Genomic DNA, 19,054 nt, shown 5'->3' with positions numbered 1-19,054 from the left:
TCAAAGTTCCGTCCTTTTCCCTCACTCGCAATGCCCTGCCCCTTCTACCCCAGCGAGGATTAGGGCATTGGTTGATCCGGAATAGATAGAGTGTGCAGCAATGGCAACCGCGCCCGCTGAAGTTCTTCCGCCAGCCAAGAGGTGGAAGAAGGACCCCGGTTGCCTGGAAACCTCACCAGTCCTTCTGGCCACGGCGACTGCAGACTGGTCCTCGCTCCCGTACGACATCGTGGGTCACACACTGTTTTAAATAGCCCGCTATAACTCCGCTATAGCACGCTATAGCGTTTACAAAGGGTCTTACGCTAAGAGACTTTGGTCCAAACAAATGAACAAACATTTTAAATAGCGCGCTATAGCTCCGCTATAGCACGCTATAGCGTTTCGAAGAGGTCCGCCGCTAAGATGCTTAGCGCGCTATTTAAAACTTTGGGGTCACATCGCCGACTCATTCCTCGCCACCAACGACCTAGATTGGTACATGGATCTGCGCGCCGTCTGCCACAACTGGCGCTCCGCCACTGACGATCCCAGGAACAGCATCTCTGATTCCCGGTTCCGGCCTCGCCTATGGATCGTCCTCGACGAGGTCTTCGAGAGTGACACGCGCCGCCTCTTGGTCAACACCGCCACCGGCCGGTTCCTCCACAAGGAGCTCCCGCTGCTCCGTGACTACTATGTCGTCACCACCAGTCCCCATGGTTTATTCGTCCTGGCCGACAGGAGCCCTCCTCACGCGGCTTGTGTCTTCAACCCTCTCACCGGTGAGATCATCCGTTTCACGGCGGCGACTGTGCCGCTCGAGGTTCAGGTCACCGCTGCCGTCTGCTTTGACTTCTCTTCGCCCTTGCTCACATTGTACTGCCACTCGTGTTGCAAGATGTACTACATGACCAGTCCTCACAGCAGTTTTGACACCCTAGACCTAGAGTGCGCGCTTTTGGTTTATAGTTTTTTCCGGAGGGCGGCCGGAGCTGGTTTGGTTGGTCCTTGGTGGGATTTACTCAGAACAACTGGCATGGCTCTCAAGATCTACGAAGTGGGGCAGTCGCTTTGCGTTGATCTGTTGAAGTTTTTCTCCGATGATCCTACTGAGATGGGACTTGCAAACGATGCCCGGTGTTTCCCAATGGAATTCCGTGGACAGAAGCTGGTCGCCATCAAGGGACAACATTTCTTCCAGGTTTTAAGATTCGAGAGCGGCGAGCTTTTGTATGTGAAGAGCATCTTGAACCATGCCATCTTCATTGGTCATCATAGGTGCCTTGTTGTGGATGCTGATATGTTCCCATTGATTGAGGCAAACTGTATCTACTACACCGAACACCACGGGTCGTCTGCTCACATCTGGAAGTACAATATCAAGGACCGGAAAGCTGAGAGGATCTCGGAAGCTGCCGATTTTGTGAAGCGGGACAAGCATTTTCTCCTCATTGGCAACCGTCCTTTCACGATCGTCCAGCTTCTGTCAAGCTACACCATCAGCATCCGGGATTCTGAACTGGCCTTGCAGCAGACCACACAAGGCGCTGATGAACTGCATGACATTTGAGCCTATCGTATCGTATGCATTGCTAAGAAAGGGTTCCTGTTTTATAGGTTGTTATTATTTTGGTTATGCCTTGATTTGTTCTGAGCAAGACTCTAGGTGTTATCTTCTGTGATGGGATTACTGTTAGCTATCTTAATTAGGACATGATATGTACATAATGCTCCACTGCTTAGCTTGATGCTACTCCCTCTGTAACTTAATATAAGGCGTTTTTTGACACTGTCATAGACTCTAAAAACGTCTTATAAAAAGTTACAGAGGTAGTATCTTTCTGCAGTAGAGAATGTCAGCTCAACCTTTCCCCTTTTTCTATATTCAGCTCTGCAACTAAATCTATGATTATATGACGTGCCTCATTGTTCTACGGTAATTCTGCAACACCTTGTTCTAGGCAAGAAACGGGTTTTACATTTGCTTACCCGTTGCCTGTGGAACAACTCTATGCTGCAGGAGGACTTATAATGTTCATCTATTTCTTATAGTGCTCCTTGGAGTCTATGAGTCTAATATTTCCTTTTGTAGCTTGTTTGTTGTTGGATTTTCTGGACACTGCTGCAGAATGGTATAACAAAATTGGTAACACAACTGCTGTTGGGAACTTTGGCTGTGCTTTGCAGCTCGCCATGGCTGCTAAGAACTTAAGATTTGTGTTGCTTATAAAAATGATTCAGACACAATTGGTCGCTGTTTCTAGATGGATTTTGTAGATTCAGCCTTTTCACATATTTTTGCTCGAAAGGTGTTCTATTTTAGCACACATTTATATGTTGTTCCGAGGATACAGGTGTTGATTACACTAACATTAGATCATGCCATAGCATGAAATTAAATTGTGTAGAATGATCACTGGCCGGAGAATCAAGAACTCACATTTGTACTGATAATGCAAGGCAATAGTAGGCAGGGAGTTGAGAATAGCAGCTGCAACATGGAACATCGACAAGACTGACCAGTGGGTGAGGATCATACATGGAGCGGCAGGTACAGGTACATCCATGGGGGTCCAATGCCTCCTGGAGGGTCTGGGTTCCTGGGTGGCCCTGTTTCTTAGGGGCCTAGGTTTGGTGGCTTCTTCGGGTAGTGGTAAGTTGGATCTTCAGCTCAGTAAGGAATTTTTTAAAAACTTTTTGCAATGCTTGCCAGCGAAATCATCAATTTCAGTTAATATCTGAAGCATACACTAGTTCTTTTGAGAAAGGAAATCATACCCTAGTTGTTTAGGTTTCCTCTTCTGAAGCTTTTTTTTCATCTTGAGGCTGATAGTTCTGATTCTCTGAAGGAGTGCTTCGTCTGCAGCTTCTGAGCTACGACATCAATGTCCTAGATTATCAACTGGCCTTCCAGCTTCTGCTAATAAGCCGCCGACAAATCTTCTTTCAATTGTGAGGATAGTGATCTCGATGACTGACAAATGTTGATCCAATAAGGTTTCATGTTTTCTCTCTAGCCTTTCCTTTTGTTAATTTGGTGTGCCTTGACTTGTTCTCTCAAGAAATGGGCATGAATGCAGCGATGTTTCATCTATTTTGGAAGGCTCCCTTGTGTGCACGTTCCAAGAATGGTCTAACCCTGTAGCACAGCTGTAGCCTACAAGCTTAAGATGCGCTTTGCGTATCAAACATTCCAACAGATGGCGCAATTGCCATTTCTAAGTGGGATATTTAGATTCGGATACTTACATAAGTTTTCTGGACATGTCAGTGCACCCACCTGCAAGGGAGCCCGGGGAAGGGACATCCCCTCTGTTATGGCATGAATGAAATGAGTACAGAGTTCTGAATCTCATCTCCTGTCTCTCTATCTGCATCTCATTCCCTCTTCTGTGATTTCCTCTCCAGGGTCATCACACCCTGGTTCTTGTGTGTGCTGCGTTTGGTGGCTTCTTCTTTGGGACCTGGTAAGTTTGATCTTCAGCTAACCCATGAAAACTCGAACCTACCATCTGGCCACTGTAATCGTCAATTCGTTGTTTAACACCTAAAAAAGCATTTCATTCAGTTAGGGCATGGCCAACGCGCCAGGATGGACGGGTGCTCCAGCATGCCACCTCGGCTCGGATAGTTTTGCATGCCAAAAGGTAGTGCTTGCAGAGCTAGACGGGATCCTGCAGAGGAGGCTGGTTCTTCCCTGACAAAGGTATTGCGGCAGCCAATAAGGAAGGATAGGACAGCAACCAACAGGACCACAACTACTGTATTGTATATAAAAAGAAAGAGCTGTTGAACCTGGCAACAATACTGCTGCTTCCATTGGATGGAGATAAAACTAAACTGTGGCTTTAGTTATTTTTATCTATGTGAAATGCTGGGGCAGTGGTATGATGATGCCTCCATTGTTCATGCCCTTAGATGGTTCAAGGTGTCAAGTTTGCTTTCTTCCTCTGACTCTCCTTTTAGAAAAGAAACCAGTGGTAGGCTGGTACCAGTCATCTCTGGTTGACATGCTTACTAAGCAATCGCTGGACATCAATTTTCTTTTACATCTTCTATTTTGGACTATTTCGACACAGCAATAGGCCTGCTAATATTTAAGGACTGAATGACCGGTCCACGTACGAATATCAAATCAAACATTAAATAGAGCTTTGAAATCTACCCGGTCCATTTTACAAATGACAAGGATGTTGCTAAGAATTTCCAGGTTGGCCAAGCTTGTCGATCATATATATATATATAGGCATCATGATGTTTGGCCACTAAGAATTTCCCATCCATTTTCAGTATTTATTGCTTGTTTTTTGGGCTTTTATCAAGTAAAGGCGTCATGTGTTTTTCTCTAAAAAAAGGCGTCATGTGCTTAATTAAATTGTAGTACAGCGGGCTAAATTGATCGGTCTGAACTACAAGGATGTGGGACGGATCCTAAACACGGATAAATTGAGGATCCAAATGTTAAGTTTGTTCGAGTGATGTCAATTTAACTTTTATATTATGTATTAGTTGTAAACAAATTTGGGATGGGCCCAAAATGCAGCTTATTGTAGTTAACGCAAATGCATAAGATTTTGTTATCGGACCACCACCATACATGCATATTCTCTAATTAAAAAGGGTTTTATCATTTATGCCACTAGTTCCGTCCCACTACTCGTTTTTGCCATTAAAAGTTTCAACTGCTCGAAAATGCCACCCCTCTGTTAGGCGCATGCTAAAAAGTGCCACTAGACGCCATAACTATTAGCTCAAAGTCCGTTTACAATGTTATATGACCAAAATACTAATGGATAAAAATGTCAGCTCTCCATCTATCTCACTACGATAAAGTTTGGGTCCCACTAAACCACCAAATGTGTTCTTATTTTTCTCTAATACCCATGGACAATATTATTGCCTCAATTGTTTCTGTTAATGTGACAACCATGGTTCTATAATTTGGCAAATGATGATGACGATTTTTTTGTCAAAACATAACAACATGAGATGTTGTTTTCAAACCCTCATTGAGATGAACACAATGGTGAAGATGAATCGCTAATCAGATTACCTAAATCATTTTGGATTTAGCAATTCATGCTGATGTGTTCAATTCTGCATGCATCCAATCTCTTTTTGGAGGAAAATGACCACTAAAAGATGCCACACCATATGGCAATGGTGGGGAGTGTCCCAACTAGACTTGCCCTTGAATCAGACCATTAAAAGCTTTGAAATTTTCTCCGGAAAATTTGGTCCAATTTTTCATGACAAGGATGTTGCTATCAATATCAAAGTTGGCCATACTATTGGATTTGTATTGATCCTCCCATCCATTTCAGTATTTATGATTATTTGCCGTTGTACACAGCGAGTTGGATTAGACCTACTATGTTATGCTTGTTTGTGTGCATCGGTTGTCTCTTGAGAAAAGATGATCGAGTTCTCTCTGTCTCCTTTAACGGGTTTTTTTTTCGGGGTGAAAAGAAATCTCCATTAAGCTCACGGGGGCTTCAGCCGCAACCAGGTTTACAACAAAGTCCATACCGGCAGCAAGCCATAGTGCTGTACGCGGGGTGTTATGGCCATAAACGGCCAGCTCATGACTAACAATATTCTGAGAACGGCTACAGTGAATAAAAGAGATTTCCCTAGTAGCGAGACTAGCCATGCTGCGAATCTCCTCTACTAGTGCACGATGAACCGATCTATCCCGCTGACGTCCTGTAAGCATGGCCACCGCCTCTGTCGCCTTTAACGGGTTTTTTAGTAGGATATTGAATAGTGGAAACCGAGGCACCAACATAACATAGATAGAAAATGAAAATTCAAAACTAGGAGGCATATAGAAGAGATGCTCTCTTTGTTCTAAACCATTTAAGCTTTAGCTTTATCCTAACTCAAAATTCATTAAGTTTGATCAAATATACAGAAATATATATATTGCCGTCTAGAACACCAAATTAGTCATCTCGTAAGATTTTTTTTATATAAAACATAGGGAGACGCTATGCGTCCGCCAGATGATCTGTATGACACATCCGCCACCTCGACGGCTGTTCGATGTACGCGCGCGTAGCCGTCCGATCTATTCTGGCGCGCGGCTCGGTCTCCTCCCCCGACCCACTAATTACTGAAACAACGATTAAGTTGCAGAAACAAGCGTCTCGCGAGCCATTCAATGCGTGACGCGAGCCGTTCAATCCTCCTCTCTAATTTCCTGCAACAATGCTCTTGTTGCAAGATCTAGTCTTCTCTGATTTCCTGCAACAAGACCTTGTTGCGAAACCTCATCTTTTATAAATTTCCTGAAACAACAGTCGAGTTGCAGAAACAAGCGTCTAATTTTCTGTACATCTTTCACGCGTCTAATTTTCTGCAACAAGATCCTTGTTGTCAAAATTACAACAACATCTCCCGTTGCGTCCTATTTTCTGCAACAAGTCCCTTGTTACAAAAATTAAAATAAGATCTCTGCCGCATTTAAATTTCTGCAGCAGAACCCATGCGGGCATAGGGAGGCGGGGAGAGGAGTAGTTGGAGAGGACAATCAGGAGAGAAGGACTTGCAGCTCGACGGGCGACGGCGACGTTTAGAGCGCCATGGATGGAGATCTCAGAAACAAAAAGAGTTGTGGCCTGCAGCAGTCCTTGCGGTGGCGGCGGCACGCGACAAAGCGGGAGCAACGACCAGCTTGGCGTGGTGCGTCAGTACGCGGAGCAATGCTGTGAGAGAGAAAACGCGAGACAGATTGAGGAAGACGCCGGAGTTGCGTTCGGTGGGGAAAGTAACGAGTGGATGAGAACCAAAAAGAGTAGATAAGGATATGACCGTGCGATGCTATAATTGTTTGCCAGGGACACGTGTCCGATGACGGAGGCAGCGGATGCAATTGCTGGATCAGCCGGTTGATTAGGATAATTTCCCTAAAACATATCGTTATGTACTATGTGTATTTGGTATTGTAGCTGGTAGCACAGTTTTATGATATGTGTATTAGTCAATCACTACCAAAAGAAAAGGTGATTGATGTAAACATAACTTTCAGGCAAATTTCCTGCGTGGTGCAATGCAACTCCTGAAACTGGCCGGGCGAGGTGCCATTAAAACCAAAGCTAGGTAATCCATCGCTTCCCGTCTCCCCAGTTCCCATTCCCGATCCAAACAGCAACAATGGCTGCAATATGGAGCCCTCACCAACCTCTTCTCTCCGTGCCCATCTCTCTCTGCTACTCGCTGCTGTTGGTAACCAGTAGTGCACCTCTCGCTACCGCGCTCTCCTTTAGCTTCAACTTCTCCACCTCCGGGGACCTCTGCAACACGGAGCTCAGGTGCGAGCATGACACGCTCATGGACTCCGGCGTGATCGAGCTCACGAGGAACGAGATCCACGACTTCTTTAGCGTGGGCCGGGCGTCATACACGCGTCCGGTGCCGCTCTGGGACAAGGCCACCGGTGAGGTGGCCAGCTTCTCCTCCAACTTCACGTTCCAGATCAGGCCTGAAAGCGAGATGAACCAGGTCCAGCTGCGCGACCGATGTAAGGGCGACGGCATGGCTTTCTTCCTGTCGCCCTACCCGTCGAAGCTCCCCCCAACAGCTATGGCAAGAACCTCGCTCTCTTCAATGACAGCAACAACATCAGCACCACCGGCGACGACCGCGTGGTGGCGGTGGAGTTCGACACCGTCCTCGGTGACTTCGACGCGAGCAACAGTCGTGTTGGTATAGACGTCAACTCCATCAAGTCCAAGGCCTACACGAACGTGACCAGGAGCATGATCACCGATGACGCCATCATGGCCGCCGAGGTCAGCTACGACGCCGAGACGGGTGTTCTCGCCGCCCGTCTCCAGATGGAGGGCGACGAGCCGTACAACGTAAAATGGACGGTGGACATGACCACGGCCTTGCCCCAGGACGTTGCGGTTGGCTTCTCGGCGGCAACGGGTATGTGCATCGAGCTGCATCAGGTTCTGTCTTGGTCGTTTACCTCCACTCTAGATCGCGCCGGTACCAGTTCACGATGGCGACGACTAGTGGCCGTGATAGTGTCATCCGCAGTAGTAGCTTTTGTTGCGTTGCTCTGCGCCGTCGCTGTCATCCTAGTCCGTCGGCGACGCATGTGGCAGAGGCTACATGATTCCGACGACGAGGAGCATGAGCAAGCAGAGTTCGAGAGAGGGGTAGGCCCCAGATGGTACCGCTACGGCGAGCTCGCCGCTGCAACCAAGGACTTCGCCGACGAGGAGAAGCTCGGGCGAGGGGGCTTCGGCAACGTCTATCGAGGCAGCCTTAGCGACCAAGATCGCCCCGTAGTTAGCCATAAACTCTCCATGGAATCGTCTGCGCAGGGTAGGCAGGGACGAAGCTAGAAAAAATGGGTATTGGTGTCAACCGCTTCCCAGGCTAAGCCGCTAGCAGAAATTATAGTGGTGCAACAACATAGATAATGGCCGAGAGCGATATAAAAAGCAACAATATGTAGGTGATATTATTATTACATCTAAAAAAATCATACCGAGTAGCGAGTATTGGCTGAGCAAAGTCATAAAATAACACTTCTTTACATATTCCGGAAATAATAGGCAAAAGAATGACTTTGGAACGTTTCATTCGTAACTTTCTGTAAAGGATGAACAAAAGAACATATTATATTCACAACAATAGTAAGAAAGAAATAGTGCAAAAAATAAGTATCGTTAAGGAAAAAAAAGTGATACGAGACTCACATTTCATAACTTTCCTTCTCGATCTTTCATCTTCTTAAATAGATCAATCACATCGTCATTCGTTATTGTAGAAAATATGTCTTTCTCCACATAGCAAATCAAGTGCTGGTCTAACTGGCCTTGAAGGCCCTGCCACATTACTATCTAGTGCTGGTCGTTTCCTTTTCAACAAAAAATTATCCATATCTTCTTGGTCCTGGGCAAATCAAAGAAAATAAACTAAAAAAATTACTTAGCCAATAGCCATCATGAAAGCAATGCACCTGTAGAATCGTAGTCTGTAGACAGTCTAGAGATCGAGAGGCGAGAGAGAAGATGCAAATTACCTGGGATTGGAAGAGCCAACACTTGCAAATTAAAGATTATGCACTGGCGGACGGTCAGCCGATGTCAACATTCACCCGATGAAACGGTGTTGAGTTCGCCGTTGTTCGTCGCCGATTCGCTGCGGCGGCTGCGGAATTAGGGTTCGAAATGAGGAGGCGAAGAGACGAGGGCGTCTGTCTGTTCGCGTACGCGTATAGCAGCCGGATAGCGTACATCGATTAATTGATACATAGTGCGTACGCATTGGGCCTGGCCTTGTATTGTTGTTTGCTGCCGCAGGCTGTTGATTTCTTTTGGAACTTAATGGATTTTATGGGCTAAGGCTTTAGGGATTAGCTGGTCTGCTGCTGGGCTGGGGTCAATGGAATTTTTGCGCTGGGGTCATATAGTTTTTGTTAATACTATTAGCTGAAAAGCCAGAAGGCACTGGTGTCAATTGACACCAGTGAATACATGGGAGGGTAGGAGAGAGTTCGACTCGGAGGTGAAGATCATCAGCCGGCTGCGGCACCGGAACCTCGTGCAGCTACTGGGCTGGAGCGATAGCCGCAGAGGGCTCTTGCTCGTCTACGAACTTGTGTCGGAAGGCAGCCTTGACCGACACATATACATCACCACTCTGCTGCTTAGGGCATGTACAATGATGTTATCTTAGGAGTGCTACGTAGGATAAATAATAAGGTGAAGGAGAGAGAACTCATAAGAGAAGGCTTGTCTTCTCTTATTTAAGATAAGACAAGAGATGATCTCTTAGCACAATATGTCTTATCACATTTTTAGGAATTGCTAGTTATTAAAGATAAGGCTAAGAGATGACCTATTGTAGACATTTTTTTTTGTCATCTCTAAATTACATGCAAAACTTAAGATAAAACTATCTTCTTAATTATTGTACATGCCTTTACTTGGCCACAGAGATACGCACGCACGTACGCAACAAAATAATTGATCAGTAGTACGTCGATAGATGTTATTTGGTAAACGTTTGTGGCCGGACTGCCGGCCCAAGATTGGGCCGGGTGCTCGCTAGCCTTACGATCGCTCTCGATCGTGGGTCGTGAGAACGCTCCTCAATCAAATCGTTTTCTTCACGTCGTCTTCTTCTTCCCCACAACACGGGGCAACTGCTCCTTATATGCATCTCCGCCGCCACACGCAGCGTGCAGGCATGACGAGCCCTTGCTGGTAGGGCGAGCTACAGCGGGGGTGGAGAAGACAACGGCGGGGACATCTGCATAGAGGCCGTGCACGACGCACTGGAGACATCGATGCAACAATCACCATGGATGTGCCCATACAGTGATACAGAGCTTCACCGTTTTTATCGAATGCTGCAACCGCTGCGCGAGATGCTACATCCGGTGATGAGGGATGCTACAACTGATAAACATTTTTGCTGGAATCAAACGGAGACGATGATTTTTGCTGCCACCATCACCAGATTTTGCTACAACCGGTTAGGTTTTTTTGCTACATTCATTCATGGCTGAGAGCATCTCCAGCCATTAACCCCCCAGGAGGCGCGTAAAATCACCGCCTGGGGGTGAACTGGTGCTAAACCGCGTGTTGGGATGTGATGCTCCCCAGTCGCCGCCCCTATGTTGCATTTTGTTTTTTTTAACAAAATCCGGTCCCATATTCGCACAAACAAGGCGCAAATTTAACCAAACTTCAGCGAGTTCATCAAATATTTTACAAAAAAAAGACACTACTAGACCCGCCGTCGCCCTCGCCGTTCCTCGCCGCCCGCCGTCCTGAAGCTCTACATGCCGATGAGCCTGTAGAACTGCGTGTAGTCGCCATCGTCGTCGTCGTCGCCTCCTCCGCAGCCGTCGTCCCTGCTGCTCCCCTGCCTAGGGTCGCCGACGCGGGGTGGGTTGGACGGTCCGGGGGCGTCCTCGTCCTCGTCGCTGTCGAGGATCACCACGCCGTTCTCGTCCTCGCGCCCACGCTGGCGGGCGGTTATCTCCTGCAGGGTTTGGCATTGCCGGACCATCTCGTCGCGGAGGTAGTCGTCCCGCGCCCACTTTAGGGCGGCCTCGTCGGAGAAGCCAGACCGGGCTATGGACTCGTACTCCGCGGGGAGGCTGGACTCCACCTTCGGCCTGACGAGCCAGGCAGAGGCGGCAGCTTTGGCATTGATTCCCCGTGGGAAACCGAGGTGATGAGGACGACGAAGCAACGAGAACAGCCGAGTCGCTGCCAAGGAGGGCCCACCGATTTTCGCGCCAAAAATGATTCGGCTGGCGCCCCAAGCACCCCCTCCCCCAACGCGCCGGGTTTGGCCTGGGTCAGCCGGCGCTAATTTCGGCCCAAGCCGGCGAAAAAGGGCCTTTGAGGGTGCGACTGGGCCGATTTTTCGGCGCCGGCGGCCAAAAAAATCTCCCGGGAGGGGGGGGGGCTTGTTGGGGGTGCGGCTGGAGATGCTCTGAGTTGCGACCCCGCGACAATGACGACGATTTTTTGTTGCAACTGTCATGGATTTTTGCTACGTCCGACGAATTATTTTGCTACGTCCATTCACGGCAGAGCTGTAATAATTCATGGCGGCGACATGATTTTTGCTGCATGCATCGTGATTTTTGCTCTGACTGGCAATTTTTTTTTGCTATGTCCATTCTTGGCGAGCTGCGACCCGCGGCGACTCCGATAGCACTGCTGTGATGACGAACGGCTGCCCGGGGACGACGACGACGACGCCACAGCAGTTGCGAGGCTGCAACCCGCGGATGAGGATTTTTCATGCTGGAACCGGTGAGGAGTCGTGCTACAAACTAAGCTCCATGGGTCAATTTTTTTCAAAGCGTGATGAGAAGGTTGTGTGAGGGTGGCGAGCGGCGGCGAGCCCGGGGTGTGTGGCGGTGCTTCGGACTCGGTCGCTCGTAGGGGTTGACAGCGCTGCAGTGTCCTCTCGCTCCGATGTGCAGCCCTGCAGTTTTTTCAGGAAGGCGGTTGAGAAGGAAAAAGCGAGGAGACACATTTGATGGCTAGCAATTTTTTTTAAAGGCAAAGCAATAGCTTTATAATTTAACGGTGCTTGGGCAGATCGCCCATTGCACATTCAGCCACACAGGTTGGTACATCATCCTCCCATTCAACATATAGGTTCGGGTCATACAGACGACCGACTGCGGCTAACTCGTGGGCTACAGTGTTAGCAGCGCGCCTACAGACGGAAATTACATGATAGGAAAACCACAATTTCAACCGGTATTTAGTGTCCTCTATCACTGCTGCATATGCCGACGAACCCGCCTTCTGCATTACAGGTGCTTCGAATAGCAGTTGCGAATCCGTCTGGAATTCCACCCGAATAAGACCAAGATCGGCAGCAAGCGAGACGGCCTGAGACATTGCAAAAGCTTCAGCTACAAATGGATCATTGACATTTGCCTGGCAGCCAGCACGGGCACGGATGATCTTGCCTTCTGAAGTTCTCGCCACCACGCCCCAGCCTGCTTGGTTTGTCCCTGGGAGAAAAGAACCATCAATGTTAATTTTCACCATATCACCCGCAGGAGGGCTCCATTTGTCCACCACTTTCTTCTCCAGTTGAGGGCTAAGGATTTCGATATACTCGAGGACATTGCTTCTGGTCCTCCTAGCAATCTCCTTGCCCGGCGTCGGCAGCTCCCCCTCCCTTAGCTTGTTGCGATTTGACCACCAGAGCCACCAAAAGGTGAGCAGGTCAACCGGCCAAACCGTTCCGCCGGTGCGCCGGCGTAGAGTAGTGCCCATATTCTTTTGGTTGAATTAATAACACGCACGGATGCAGATACAAGATTATCCTTGGTCTGGGATCTGCACTGCGCTATCTCCACACGAAGTAGGATCAGTGCGTGCTGCATGGCGATATCAAGCCCAGCAACATACTTTTCGACTCGTCACGCGGCACCAAACTAGCGGATTTCGGGCTGACGAGACTGGTGGAGCATGGAGCCGGGCCTCGGACGAGCAGTCATGGGCACCTTGGGATACATAGACCCGGAGTTCATCCGCATGCGTCGGCCGAGCGCTGAGTCCGACGTCTACAGCTTCGGCATCGTCCTGCTGGAGATTGTGTCGGGCCAGCGGCCGCAGATGGAGGCGGAACAATCATCTGACAAGGCCATCCCGCTGCTCAAGTGGATCTGGGAGCTGCATGAGAAGGGCGCCGTCGTCCAAGCGGTGGATGGGAGGCTCAAGGGAGACGAGCAGCACGACGACGGGCACGGCTGCAGGTGGCAACCGTGCCGCACACTGCTCGTCGGGCTCTGGTGCACGCACCCGCGCCCCAGCGCGCGGTCGTCCGTCGAGCAGGCCATGAGCGCCCTGCAGTCCGAGGACGTGGCGCTGCCGGCCCTGTCACGGCCGCCGCCCGACGTCTCCCCTGGATCACATGGCTACAGCTCGTCGTCGACCAATGTTGTTTGCAGCGATGTGTCCTGGGCCAGCAGTGGCAGATGACGAGATTTAATTGATGCAGCCTCGCTGTTGCAGCTTATTATGATGCCTGCACAAACCTGCCCATAGAATTTATCAAGACATTGTTGTTTAAGTTCTACGTACGTATAGTATTGATTGCATTCTGTTGTCTCACATGTATATTCTACTCCACATGTAGGTTTATCTAAGACCCCACATATATATGTTTTTGTTTAACTTCAGTTTTTGCTGGTCCCTAAAATACGTTTCCAAATGCCACTATCATCGTTTTAAGCATCGTGTACAATCACACATAGCTATCTCGAGTTGTCGAATGTCGCACACGCGGCGGGGCGCGTCCACGGACAGTGACCGGTCACCCCATATTTGGTCTCCCACAACCATAGTATCCATATCATGATCCATACAAAAAACATGCAACGGCATGCGTTCTCCTCGTTGAAGATGTTGGTGAAGTTCATGCCAGAGCGGTTGGCCTCATGGTCATTGGCGGCTCCTCCTCCTCCTTTCCTCCTCGTCGCCAAAGATCTCCTTGAACTCCGTGTCCGCCTCGCGGAGGATGCGGCGGTTGGCCTCCACCTTCGTCTCGGACTGGATGGCTTCGAGGATGGGCTCCTACTCCACCGGCTCCTACACTTGAGCCACCTCGAACTCCTCCAGCGCGTCGCCCATGGCGAAGGCTGCAGCCGGAGGCACCGGATTAGCCTCGCTTTTGGCCTTCACTAGTAGAAAAAGGCGCATTAGTCCCGGTTCTAGAGGGCATTTAGTCCCGGTCCTGAAAGCGGGACTAAAGGGTCGGTACTAAAGTCGCCCCCCCCCCCTCCCTCCTCCCTTTAGTCCCGGTTCTGTTACGAACCGGGACTAAAGGCCCTTCACGTGGCCGCTGTCCAACCGGGACTAAAGGAAATTTTACGATTTTTTTTTTATTTTTTTATTTTCAAATTTCTGAATTATTTTACAATTTAATCTCTAATCACCCCTCATCACTGCTCAATTTAACCTCTAATCTCTAATCACCCCTCATCATTCCAAATCATCCAACTTCCCGGCCGATCACCCATCCTCTCACTACTCCAGCCTGAGCACGCTTAACTTCCGGGTTCTATCCCCCCTCGTTTTCAAGTCTGCACTTGTTGTTTTCCTAACAATAGTAAGATGTCAATCGTATTAACCCTCAGGAGTTTAGCTTAAGCATGCATGAAGTCACACGTTTCACTGTTTGAGTTTGAAACTATTATTCTAAAAAACAATAATTATTTAGTAACACTAATATTTCTTGAATAAGTAGTTTGACCATTGTTTGACCACAGTTTGATCAGATTTGACCAAAATTCAAAAAAATGAAATAATTATTTAGTAACAGTAATATTCTTGAATAATTATTTAGTAACACTAATACTTCTTTAATAAGTAGTTTGAGCATAGTTTAACCTGATTTAACCAAAATTCAGAAAAACTAAAATTTGAGCATTTTTTTCCTTTAAGAATTTGAGGATTCTAAAAATTTGCAAACAGGTCGTAGATGCGGATTTTCGTGCTGAACATTTTGATATATTATACGTTTTTTCCGACATCGTATGCAAAAGCTATAGCCGTTTTACTTTTTCATAACACTTTTTTGCAAAACATGTCCAAATTTAAGTTTTTTAATTTTCCTAACTAGTAGATGTAGTAATATAATTACATATCGAAGGATTTTATTTTTTGAAGTTTTTATCATTTTCTTTTGTTTTTTTGAAAACTAAAATCGCGATACAACGGGGGGAGGGGGGTAGAGTTTGAGAAATGGTGCCCTTTAGTCCCGGTTTGAGACACAAACCGGGACTAAAGGGTGCGATGTGCTTTAGTCCCGGTTCGTGTCTCAAACCGGGACTAAAGGGCCCATATGAACCGGGACTAATGCCTTTAGCCACTCGAACCGGGACTAATGCTCACATTAGTCCTGGTTTTGTAATGCAACCGGGACTAATGTGTATATTGCGCTGTGACCAAAGTCCTATTTTCTACTAGTGCCCTTCCTCCTCTGCCACCTCTAGTGAATCCGGAGGCAGGCCGATTGCGATCCAAACTTCGTGCCTGGCCCGGATATCCTCTAGTCCGAAGTGAGAAAGCCGTAGATGGTTATCCTTTGTTAGGTGATACGTCTCCAACGTATCTATAATTTATGAAGTATTCATGCTATTATATTATCTGTTTTGGATGTTTATGGGCTTTACTAAACACTTTTATATTATTTTTAGGACTAACCTATTAACCGGAGGCCCAACCCAAATTGTTGTTTTCTTGCCTATTTCAGTGTTTCAAATAAAAGGAATATCAAACAGAGTCCAAACGGAATGAAACCTTGGGGAGAGTTATTTTTGAAACGGAAGCAATCCAGGAGACCTATAGTAGACGTCAGGGAAGCTTCGAGGAAGCCACGAGGCAGGGAGGTGCGCCCTACCCTCCTAGGCACGCCCCCACCCTCGTGGGCCCCTCGTGGTTCCCCTGACCGACTTCTTTCGTCTATATATGTCCATATACCCTAAAAACATCGAGAAGCAGAATAGATCGGGAGTTCCGCCGCCAGAAGCCTCCGTAGCCACCGAAAACCAATCTAGACCTGTTCCGGCACCCTGCCGGAGGGGGGAATCCCTCTCCGGTGGCCATCTTCATCATCCCAGCACTCTCCATGACGAGGAGGGGGTAGTTCACCCTCGGGGCTGAGGGTATTACCAGTAGCTATGTGTTTGATCTCTCTCTCGTGTTCTTGAGGTGGTACGATCTTAATGTATCGCGAGCTTTGTTATGATAGTTGGATCTTATGATGTTTCTCCCCCTCTAATCTCTTGTGGTGAATTGAGTTTTCCTTTGAAGTTATCTTATCGGATTGAGTCTTTAAGGATTTGAGAACACTTGATGTATGTCTTGCACGTGCTTATCTGTGGTGACAATGGGATATCATGTGATCCACTTGATGTATGTTTTGGTGATCAACTTGTGAGTTCCGTGACCTCGTGAACTTATGCATAGGGGTTGGCACACGTTTTCGTCTTGACTCTTCGGTAGAAACTTTGGGGCACTCTTTGAAGTTCTTTGTGTTGGTTGAATAGATGAATCTGAGATTGTGTGATGCATATCGTACAATCATACCCATGGATACTTGAGGTGACATTGAAGTATCTAGGTGACATTAGGGTTTTGGTTGATTTGTGTTTTAAGGTGTTATTCTAGTACGAACTCTAGGATAGATTGAACGGAAAGAATAGCTTCGTGTTATTTTACTATGGACTCTTGAATAGATCAATCAGAAAGAATAACTTTGAGGTGGTTTCGTACCCTACCATAATCTCTTCGTTCGTTCTCCGCTATTAGTGACTTTGGAGTGACTCTTTGTTGCATGTTGAGGGATAGTTATATGATCCAATTATGTTATTACTGTTGAGAGAACTTGCAGTAGTGAAAGTATGAACCCTAGGCCTTGTGTGACGCCCCCGATTTGACCGTACACTAATCATTCACGCAAATGTGTATGATCAAGATCAGGGACTCACGGGAAGATATCACAACACAACTCTACAAATAAAATAAGTCATACAAGCATCATATTACAAGCCAGGGGGCTCGAGGGCTCGAATACAAGAGCTCGATCATAGACGAGTCAGCAGAAGCAACAATATCTGAGTACAGACATAAGTTAAACAAGTTTTCCTTAAGAAGGCTAGCACAAACTGGGATACAGATCGAAAGAGGCGAAGGCCACCTGCCTGGGATCCTCCTAATCTACTCCTGGTCGTCGTCAGCGGGCTGCACGTAGTAGTAGGCACCTCCAGTGTAGTAGGAGTCGTCGTCGATGGTGGCGTCTGGCTCCTGGGCTCCATCGTCTGGTCATAGCAATCGAGTATAGAAAGGGGAAAAAGGGGGAGCAAAGCAACCATGAGTACTCATCCAAAGTACTCGCAAGCAAGGAGCTACACTACATATGTATGCATTGGTATCAAATGGAAAAGAGGTATCATATGTGGACTGAACTGCAGAATGCCGGAATAAGAGGGGGGATAGCTAGTCCTATCAAAGACTATGCTTCTGGCAACCTCCATCTTGCAGCATGTAGAAGAAAGTCGACGATAAGTTCACCAAGTATCATCGCATAGCATAATCCTACCCGGTGATCCTCTCCTCGTCGCCCTGTTAGAGAGCGATCACTGGGTTGTATCTGGCACTTGGAAGGGTGTGTTTTATTAAGTATCCGGTTCGAGTTGTCATAAGGTCAAGGTACAACTCCAAGTTGTCATGTTACCGAAGATCATGACTATTCGAATAGATAAACTTCCCTGCAGGGGTGCACCACATTTCCCAACATGCTCGATCCCCTTTGTCCGGACACACTTGTCGGGGTCATGCCCGGCCTCGGAAGATCAACACGTCGCAGCCCTACCTAGGCACAAAAGAGAGGTCAGCACACCGGTCTAAATCCTATGGCGCAGGGGTCTGGGCCCATCGCCCATTGCACACCTGCACGTTGCGTACGCGGCCGTGAGCAGACCTGGCAACCTCCATTACAAAGGAAGTTACGTTACGCGTTCCAACTCGGCGCGCGCCGCTCAGTCGCTAACGTCACAAAGGCTTCGGCTGATACCACGATGTCGAGTGCCCATAACAGTCCCCACGTAGTTGGTTAGTGTGTATAGGCCAGTAGCAAGACTCGGATCAAATACCCAGATCTCGTTAAGTGTGTTATTTTGAAGTAACCGCGAACGCCGACCAGGGCCAGGCCCACCTCTCTCCTAGGTGGTCTCAACCTGCCATGTCGCTCCGCCACAAAGTAACAGTCAGGGGTCGTCAGGAACCCAGGCCCACCTCTACCGGGATGGAGCCACCTGTCCTTTCAGCCCCCTCATCAGAATCACTTGCGGGTACTCAACGAGCCGACCCGACTTTAGTCACCACCTGTATAGTATGTATATATGTATGTAAATACCCGTGATCACCTCCCGAGTGATCACGGCCTGATAGTATAGCACGGCAGATAGACAAGAATGTAGGGCCACTGACGATAAACTAGCATCCTATACTAAGCATTTAGGATTGCAGGTAAGGTATTAACAGTTGTAGCAACAATGACAGGCTATGCATCAAAATAGGATTAACGGAAAGTAGTAACATGCTACACTACTATAATGCAAGCAGTATAGAGAAGAGTAGGCGATATCTGGTGATCAGGGGGGGCTTGCCTGGTTGCTCTGGCAAGAGAGAGGGGTCGTCAACACCGTAGTCGTACTGGGTAGCAGTGGCATCGGTCTCGGTGTCTAGCGAGAGAAGAGGGGGAGAAACAATAAATATTAAGCAAACAGATGCATAGCGATGCATGACATGACAAGTAGCGGTGCTAGGGGTGCCCTAACGCGGTATGAGGTGGTACCGGTGAAGGGGGAAACATCCGAGAAAATATCCCCGGTGTTTCGCGTTTCCGGACAGATAAACCGGAGGGGGAAAGTTGCGTGTTCGCTATGCTAGGGATGCGTGGCGGACGAACGGGCTACGTATCCGGGTTCGTCTCGTCGTTCTGAGCAACTTTCATGTAGAAAATATTTTCATCTGAGCTACGATTTATTTTATATGATTTT

General features: G+C 47.8%; 1 pseudogene; it reads left to right on the top strand.

Moving 5' to 3' along the window:
• Window positions 1-7,137: 7,137 nt before the first annotated feature.
• Window positions 7,138-13,469, top strand: LOC123057203 (L-type lectin-domain containing receptor kinase IX.1-like; annotated as a pseudogene).
• Window positions 13,470-19,054: the final 5,585 nt, after the last annotated feature.

This window comes from Triticum aestivum, chromosome 3A (assembly GCF_018294505.1).
Source record: "Triticum aestivum cultivar Chinese Spring chromosome 3A, IWGSC CS RefSeq v2.1, whole genome shotgun sequence".
NCBI lineage: Eukaryota > Viridiplantae > Streptophyta > Magnoliopsida > Poales > Poaceae > Triticum > Triticum aestivum.
Note: the sequence above shows the minus strand (reverse complement) of the source record. Positions and strands in the feature narration are given on the sequence as shown.